The sequence below is a fragment of the Choloepus didactylus genome, chromosome 14 (genome assembly GCF_015220235.1).
Source record: "Choloepus didactylus isolate mChoDid1 chromosome 14, mChoDid1.pri, whole genome shotgun sequence".
Classification (NCBI taxonomy): Eukaryota; Metazoa; Chordata; class Mammalia; order Pilosa; family Megalonychidae; genus Choloepus; species Choloepus didactylus.
In genome coordinates, this window is record NC_051320.1 from 38666663 (window position 1) to 38676546 (window position 9884).

The following is a 9884-nucleotide window of genomic DNA, read 5'->3' on the forward strand; positions in this document are numbered from 1 at the left end:
TGTAATAATTTAAGATCCCCTCAATAGCATTTATGAGGGCTCCAATTCCAATTACTCTCATCTTAGCCACACATGGTATTGAAAACACCTTTTAATTGTATTCCATATTATCTGTGTGTTCCAGTTTGATTGTATTATGTATCCCAGAAAAGGCTGTTCTTTTAATCCAATCTTGTGGGAGCAGACCGATTGTGGGTGGGACATTTTGACTAGATCATTTCCATGGAGGTGTGATCCTACCCATTCAGGGTGGGTCTTGATTGGTTTGCTGGAGTCCTTAAGAGAGCTCAGGGGCCAACACAGACCCAGACGTTGGGAGATGCAGACAGAAAGATGTTTGGAGATGCTAAGCTAAGAGATAAAGCCCAGGGTTTGCCCTGGAGAAGTTAAGACAGGATTCCCAGTGGCTTAGAAAGAAATGTCCTGATGGAACAAGCAAGAATGCACAGGAACTGAGAGAGAGAATCTGAGAGAGACAGAAGGCCAGAACCATTTTGGAGAAAGCCGTTTTGAAACCAGAACCTGGGAGCAAAGGACCAGCAGACACCAGCCACATGCCTTCCCTGCTGACAGAGGTGTTCCGGACGCCATCGTCCTTTCTTTGGTGACGGTCTCCTATTGTTGATGCCTTAGTTTGGACACTTTTATGGCCTTAGAACTGCATACTAGGTATACAGTGTTGAATTGCTTAACCAATAATAGTGCATCTGGAACAAAAGATCAGGTTTAACCACTTGGTTAAGGTTTATGATAACCTACCGTCATCCTCCAAGATCCATCTATTTTCTGCACAGGCCAAACAGGAGAGTCCTTGATGATGGCTCTATCTCTGTAATTCATTCAGGAATGTGATATTGCATCTGGTTTACTATTTTGCTATGTAGAGGCAGATTTATTAGCTTTCCCTTGGCCTTTCCCACCACAACTACCCTCATTCCACAGGTCAATGAATCAATGTGGGGATTCTGCCAGTTGTTGAGTATGTTTATTCCATTTATGCATTTTAGAACTGGTGAAATAACCACAGAAGGGGTTCAGGGACCTTATGGACCCACTGTGAGATGTACCTGAGTTAAAGCTCCATTGATCACCTGACCTCTATAACCCCACATCTGACTGGTGGACCAAGTGTTATTTTGGATCTCCTGAGATTATGCCAGTTTAGGCCCGTGTCCTCTAATCCCCCAAATGCCTGCTCATTTTCTGTTCCCCAAAACATACTCACCCTAGTAAAAGGTCTCATTCAGATAGGCTGGGAGAAGATTAACAGCATAAATTTATTGCAGTGTCCAAAGTCCTTCTCCAAGTGAACTTGACTTTCCCTTCATTCAAGGGGTTCCGGGTCAGTAAATTGTCTCAGGTATGGGAATTGATTGAGGGGCAGTGGCTCTCTATTTTTGTGATTCAAGTTAATCTTTTGTTCACTTGACCTAGAACACTACTGCTTATACAGATCAAGTAAGATTTTAGTAGACAGCTCATCTATTTCATTTCTAGGTGCCCCATGATCAACTAGCCAATGACACGGTTCTCTGTAAGTCAGTCTATTCTTACCACTGCTTTGATTCTGCTGTCTGGTTTGGTAACCAAGCCCACCTTGTCTTTGGTGATTAGGTGCTGCCACTTAGCTCCTGCCAAACCAGGGTCCAATCATTGCCACTGCATTTAAGGAACCAGTTCAGCGGCAACAGTCCCCACAGTAATACCTGACATGCAGAGAATATGACCACAGAGCTCTTCAGGAATGATGGTGCTCCTCTCTCAAGTTAATTCCTCAGAGTCCTGATGAAAGGTGTGTCCTCTGGGGTGGGTGAGCAAGTTTTACATGATAAATCAATTCTAACATTCCACTCTCTCTGTGTCTTCATCTACATCATACCAGGGCAGTTCTGGTATTTCAACTTCATTTAGTGTAGGCAACTTTTGGTTTAGGTTTCAGCCAACCAACCCAACGGTTAGAGCCCCTTCCAACTCTTTTAGCTACCCCACTGAATGCAGAATCTCTGCTTACTGCGCCTATATCAATAAATTCAGCCTGATCCAACATTATGCTCCTTCCACCATTATCCCACACCTTTAAAATCCATTCCCATGATTATTCCCCTAATTTCTGTCTATAAATTGGAAAAATCATGCCATTCTGTTGTAGTGTGACACACCTTCTCCTCATGGGTCAAGCTTTGTTCCTCACTTTTTGGGAACTGTCAGGACTTCAGTAGAGGACATAACAGGTTTATCTGGCAAAGAAGTTTCAGCATAATTTAGGGTTGGGTTTCCATGTCTCTATCATTATTATAAGCCCATATATCCCCATTCCAATTTTCAGGATCCCATTCCTTCCCAATCAAGGCCCCCACTTTAACATCATATACTCTACTAGGTTGGGAATTCAATTTACATTGTAATTCAGCTACTTGCATGAGACTCTATGTTTATTTTTCACAATAATGTGCATATCAGAAATAAGAACTCCTTTCAGACAATACCCAGTTGACATAAAAACCTTCATGCAATTCATGTAGCACTTGAGCTGGGAATTTTAAACCCTGAGTTTACTCCCCACCCTTTTTTAAACAATTTTATAAAGCATATTTATGAACAAGCAGTCAATATCATTGCACTTTTTAACTTTGCAAAAATCTGCTAAGGTATCAAATACACTGACACCCAGGTCTTGCCCCTTACAAGCATTTGAGTAGGAGTATCTAGTGTAAATATTTTGAATATATCTCTTGTCAATTCATATCATGAACTATTAGTGCCCTGTTGATCATTGGAAATAGAGTCATTGATGGTTTTAAACCTAAACCATATTAGAGAACTAATTCCTAAAACCCCAGAACCAATTCAGAAATCTCATCCTTTTGATTCTCTTTCTCAAGAACTACTCTCAGTAATAAAATTTGCTTTAGTGATGGTCCAGAGAAACAGAACCACACGGAATTGGCTCACATGGCCATGGAGTTTAGCAAGTCCAAATTCCATAAGGTAGACCAAAAACTGGAAACTCTGATGAAGGTAAAGTTGAGTTTCCCAGGAGCAGGTTGTTGGCTGAAGTAGAGGCAGAAATTTTTCTGTCTGACCTCTGAAATCCTCAGTTCTGACTTTCTAGATTTCCAACTGATTGGATGAGAAACTTCTGCGTATTGCTAGGGGAAATAATCTTTGTTGATTGTTGATGCAGTCAGCTGGAGTTGCAATCAACTGATTATACATGCAAATCCATCTGTGAAATACCTTCACAGTAACAATTATGCTATTGCTTACTTGACCAAACAACTGGATATCATAACTTAGCCAAGTAGAACATGATTTTGACCACCATGTATCCCTTCAGGTAGTTGTGATGCTATATTAAATTGAAGTATTAATTTGCATATTCCTGGTCTGATTTTCATATATTATTGGTAATTTGGATATTTTCATTTCAGGTTTCCAAGTTCTTGCACATTTTAAAAATTCGGTTTTATCCCTTATTTATGCTCTGTAACAGTTCTTAATATTTTCTGGATGTGTTTATTCATGGATATATGTATTGTTAATATCTTCCCAAATCATCAGTGTTGACCTCTTTTTCTCTTAATGGTGTATTTTTATCATCAGCAGATCATGTTTTAATTCTTTTCTATATGGTTAGCATAAATGGTTTTAGACATCATTAAAATATTGATTTTCATTCTCTTAATCCACGGCCCTGGGTATATTTGATCTTTTGTTTAACACTTTTAACATTTCTCTTGATAATATTTTATAATTTTCCATTTAGAAGTTTTTCAAAACTTCAACCTGTCTAGAGGCCAGCATACCCATGAAGGGAGGTATCACAAACATGCATGCACAGACCTATACACATATACACATAAACATGTGCACACAGGTGTTTTTTCTATTTCTCTCCTGTCTTCCATATACTTTATCTTCTCCCTTTCGTATTTGTTTATGTATATGCATATACACACATACACATTACAGGCTTTGTAAGATCTTTTATAATAATATTGCAAATTATATTAAAAAATTTGAAATTGACCCCAAAAATTATAATTGAAAAATAATAGTTATAATAATAGAGAAGTAGAAGTATATATATTACAATCTAAATATAATTAAACACTGGATGAATAAATATTTGTCTAATGAAAATGACGAGAAGATACAGGTACAAAATGCAAAGCTAAATTAAATCCCTACATTAGGAAATTTCTGATAGGCTTCATACTTTATAATTTTACTTTGGGTTTTTAAACCATACAGACCTGAAATTGTAACAAACCTTAAGCTGTATAATAATTTTTTCTAAGAGTTTTTCATCTTTAAATGAATGTAACAAAATATATTTAACAGAATTATTCTGGTAATTATTTGAACTATTGTCAACTAATAAATACTAATGATTTCTCTTTCCTCTTCTATTTTTGTTGTTATTTTGTAGAGAAAACTGAGGATATGGGGATTAAATTGACTTAGTCATTGGAAGAGGGCAAATCCCTGGGTAAAGGTCTACTTCCTTGTTATGCATGTTTGCCTTAAAATAAAAGAGGGATGGATTTATCAGAGTAAATGTTCTGTCACTGAACCTATGGAATCTCTTTTCTATTGAGTCTTCCTCATATTTTAAAAAATAATAATTGTAGAAAAGTCTCACGATTTTTTAAAGGAATTTTATCTAAATAAACATAAATTACATAAATGAAATCATAAATCAAATAAGGCAATTGAAAGTATTAAATACTTTCAATTAAATTAAATTAAATTAAATCCAAATTAAATTTGGATATTTTTCAAATTTCTAAACTTATTACTTAATTTAAAATGGAAACATAATAATACATGGAAGGCTCAAGAATAGTCTTTTAAATAGTTTTTAAACTCTGTATGGCACCAAAAAATATTTGCAGGATTTAACTAGAATGATGCCTTGCTTCTCAGAATCCGCATTTTCACAAAATCCTTAATTTTTTTTTCCTAGTGAGTTTTTACTTCTCTTTAACAGTCCATCACAGTTTGAAAGGCAGCATAACCTATTTTCACTATGTGTAACAAAATACCACAATACTTTATGATTTTCCAGCTAAGGAAGCAGAAATGAAATGGAAATCATGCTTTAAGGCATATTTTGTCAGATTTGTTGGGAAGAATTGAAGGTTTGGGATGTTAATCCATATTGTAGATTGGCACCTTTGAATACTGGTAAACAAACCTGTAGTTTGATCTAAAAAGAACTTAACTCATGGCAGCTTATGTTAACTGCACTAGAAAGTGAGTAAAACTGCTTTTTGCTTTTTCCTCAACATTTCACCACTTATCTTTATTACGGGAAGGGGCTGGTGTATTATACAATGGGCTCAAGCCGTTTCTTTCCTAGATTATGGGAAAATGTTCCTATATTTTGAAAATTTCAAAAATCCCTTCATGTGTCTGTAAAGTGAGTCAGAAGTGGAGAATAAGAGAAATTAATTCAAGTCATATTTATTAAGCACCTACTATGTGTTGGGGAGTATATCTGAAGCCAAAGTAGTTTTTGGTGATGCTGTCCCACAGGTGTTATTTAAGAGGACAAAGGTGCATGCAGGTTCCTAGGGGAACTCTGAAAAAATTCCTAGGTTAAAAATAAACACTTATTAAATCTTCATTGGATTAGCAAGTTCTCAAAAGACTATAGCTGCCCAAAAAGAATTTTTTAAATAATATACTTGGTTTGTTTAACCCCTAGTAATTTAAAATTCATTTTTATCTACTTATTTTTATATTATTATCTCATGTAATTTGTTTAAACTTTAGCATGTTGGTTTTGACAATTTAGGTAACTATCAGGTAAACTGCCCTTGTCTTTTGCATGGTTTTTTATACTCATTTTTACTTAAAGATTTTATTCACTGTAGCTAGTATTGTATTACTACTTTAAACTTAGTTTGAATTATTTTCCTTCTTATTTTTTGACTGCTTATATTATAGTTTTTCATTTATTAATGTTTTATTTTTACTTTTAGCTTTGGCTGTTTGTTATCTTCTGTCTCATAAGTTTACCTTCTTTTATACATCTTAGGTTTTACTCTTTACATTTAATTGAATGTATATTTGATGATTTGTTCCTATAATGATAGGAACAAAGCAAGATTGTATAGGTCAAAAGCATGAAGGAAGCTCAAACTATAAACAAATAACTTTGACGACTTTGTCCTAGCAGCTCTCCTCTTGTGTCCATTAAAGAGAAGAAAAAAAAATTTTTTTCTCAAGAAACAACCTAAAAACAATGATTTACCTTTTACATACTACCCACCTGAATGACAGAGGCAGATAAATTTCTATTGTTATGCTATGTGGAGTTTCAGGAGATGGCATATGATAAGAAATCTATTTTTTATGACATATATAAGAAGACACTGGGCAAAGCTTAATAATATTTTCCTGTCGTGAAGAATAGAAGCATTGGTTGAAGAGTCCATATCAGGCTGACTAATGCAAATAAACAGGAGAGGGAACCAGTGTGAAGAAAAGAATATGCAGCCAGGTATCACCATCATGTCTGCATTCCTTAATATGTTATTCCTTTCTTCCACCATCTTCTTTTTAGCACAGTTGCAAAAGGATTGACCCAGTGCATGGATTTTCTTAGATTTCTTATGTTATGAAAATAATTAAAAGGAGGCTATTTTCTAGTATGACCCACACACAAGAAAATATGTGCCTTTCCCTGCTAGTTTCCATTATCAAATAAAACAAAACTTTTATAGTCTTTTGAGAATAAAATTCCTATTACTTAGACTCTTCTTGTATGATGTGGTTGTATGGGTCAAAAAGATTAACATTTTAATGTATTATTAGTTTTTTTAAATTTTTTTTTAAGTTTATGCACATTTTATTGTGTAGTAATAGCAAATGCTTTCCCTTTTTCATTGTTACAAGCTCATGCTCTGATTGCCAACATCTCAGAAGTCAAATTACAAAGGCAAGGCTTTAGGCTGTAGGGAATTACTTGGGCACTTACACAATTGTTAAAAAATATGAATGGACTTTTGTCATAATTGTTTTCAGAATGAACGAGTCATAACCCGTAACTGATATTCAAAGGGAGAAAAGTGAAAAAGGCACGTATTTTGTGGCACATGACAGAATAGAACAAAATAACTAAACCATTATGACATTAACAGTTACCATGAATTTAGAGACTCACATGTAACTACAAACTTATCTAAATTTCAGCAGGTTAGGTTAACATGCAAACCATATACAGGTGGTTATGACTGGTTCATTCTGAAAACAACAACAAAAGTCCATTCATAAGTTTTAACAATTGTGTAAGTGCCCAAGTAATTCACTACAGTCTAAAGATTACAAAATTTCAAAGGTATTAAGCATTTTAGAGAATATAAAGTATGCCAGTATACATATATTTCCAGTATATGTCAGACCAACAAATGCATTACAGTCCCATACAGGCCGACACAGCCATTGTTTTGTTCCTTAGGAAACATGCATAGGCAGATTTTTTTTTTACAGAATGTAGCCACTTTATCACTGTACATAATATGGTGTCTTGTTCACTATACTTAAAAATGCACCACTCATAAATATTTGATTGAGCAAGCCACAACCAAGACTTGATTTATCAGCAAAAAAACCCTAAATATGAACAGCAAAAAAAGATAGATGTCATTATTCCAGTTGTTTTTTAAACTTAAAGAAAAGATATTCATTTCCAAATTAATAAAATAACTCTTACATGGAAAGAAACCCGAGGTAAGCATAATCTGTACAAAATTAATCTGTCCTTTTTGGCATTTTAACAAATTTGCAACATTTTTTTTTCTTTTTTGATTTTTTTTAAGACTTTTAATTCAGTTTATAGCCATTGCCTGACAAGAGTAGCAAAACATTATCAGTAAACAGTCCTTATTTAGTTTATACATCATTCTGTTAAAAATGTTTGCTGGCATCCATTTTTAGTGCTGCAACTGTAAATGTACAAGAGTAAGAAATCAGACAAAATTTTCACGTCCAGTAGCATAATAAAAGACCTTTCATTAACCTACCTAAAAGTCCCCAGTGCAGTAGGAAAACATGTTCATTCCCCTAACATTGCAGTATATACTAGCATTAGTGTTCTTTCAAAAAATTTTTTCCTATAAGCATTTTTAAAAGGCATACACAAAGGAGGTGTTTAATAGCCTTCCTCACCAAAATATAGTTTATTATCTCTCTCCTTTTTTTTAATGATAATGTAGACTGAATCAATTCCTGGCCCCCAGAGCAAATAAGCTACCATCGAGGCAAGAACATCCAACTGCTGATGTGCACGAATCCCCAATATGTCCTGCAGCTCAAAAAAAAAAAAGTGAACAGGAAGTGGTCACTGAATATTGCTGCTGTCTGCTATTACAGCCATTGCTGTCTGTGCTGTTAGTCTCTGAAGCGAGAGCCTTGTTGATGGAGTTAAGGTTGGCTTCAGAGGACATGGCATCTCTGTGAGGTGGCACCCTCTCCTTAATTCGGTCTAAGCCCTTGGCCTCCTGGAAGCTAGTGATCTTATGTTGTACTGAAAATCCTTTGATAGCACTTTGCAGGGTTTGCTTCCCTCCAGAAAGTATCCCGCTGGGGAGCATGCCCGTTGAAGTCAAGCCTTGCAGTGTCAGCACACTCTCATTCTCTGCTCTGAGAACCGACAACACTCGGGCCATTTTGCCTATTGCGTGAATCTTGTCCCTTACCACCTCCTTCTGGGCTGCAGCTGTTGCTCCGTCAAATCCATCTTCTTCTGACCCTAATTCATCATCTAAGTGGATGTTGAGGACATTTACCAGCATTTCGGTCACTTTGTTATTGTCGACTAAGCAATTTGGTGCTGAAAAAAATTGTTATTAGAGAATAGAAGCCTAATGTTTGCCTTTTTCTGTACATGCGATAACCTGCATCTTGGGCTTCATGGGCTCAGAGTTTGGATAACATGTTATTGTGCTGTAAGAATCCACACACAGCTGGGTAACTGTAGAAGTATGAACACCCCTAGTTGTGTTGAGTCTTCTCATTTCCAAAATCCTCCAAGTGGTCTGACCACAGGATATCACACACAGGTCCATAAGCAGGTGGTTCTTCGAATTGGTCTCATTTTCTGATGTCATCTAAAGTGTTAATCTCTGGAGACAAACCACGGTGCACACAGAGGAACTGTTGGTTCCTCAGGGCAGCCAGGAGAAGGCAGTCAAAGGCATCCATCCATACAGGCATCATATACGCCTTCTGAATACTTGATTGTACATTCTTGTTTAAATGTGAAATACCCCATTAGGTATCTACAGTCATGATTTCCATCAAGTAAAAACACTGTTGTGGGGTAACAGATTTTCAAGGCCCACAAAAACACCACACATTCGATACTGAACTACCCTCTGTCAACACAGTCCCCTAAGAAGAGGTAGCGAGTGTTGGCAGGAGATCCCCCCACTTCAAAGAGTTTCTTCAAGTCAAAAAGTTTGTCCATGGATGTCCCCACAAACTTTATCATAACCTCCTCCTGGTGGGCTCAAGTCAACAAACACAAGTGTGTGTCCTTCAGCAAATAATTTAATTCCTCCATGACTCAGCTTCCCCATCTGTATGGTGTGTTTAATATTGGTGCCTTCATCATAAGGTTGTTGCACAGATAAGAAGAGTCAGTTTCTTTAAAATGCTTAGAAGAATGCCATTTGGGAGGCTGGGAGGCTTACTTCTTCGGGGGTCAGTAGCAAGCCAGCTGGTCGGCAGTCCTTTGCTCTTTGGCTTTCTCATCACATGGCGATGTCCTTTTCTCTTCCTGGTTTCTCTGACTTACAGGTTTCTGCAACTTCCGACATAATGGTTAGAGAAATTTCATTTGGAAATTGGCAATGCCATTTATTTCAAAATCT

The 9884-nt window shown here is 36.2% G+C and overlaps 1 pseudogene; it reads right to left on the reverse strand.

Annotated features, from left to right (window-relative positions):
• Positions 1–8321: 8321 nt before the first annotated feature.
• On the reverse strand, positions 8322–9590 carry LOC119508827 (annotated as a pseudogene).
• Positions 9591–9884: the final 294 nt, after the last annotated feature.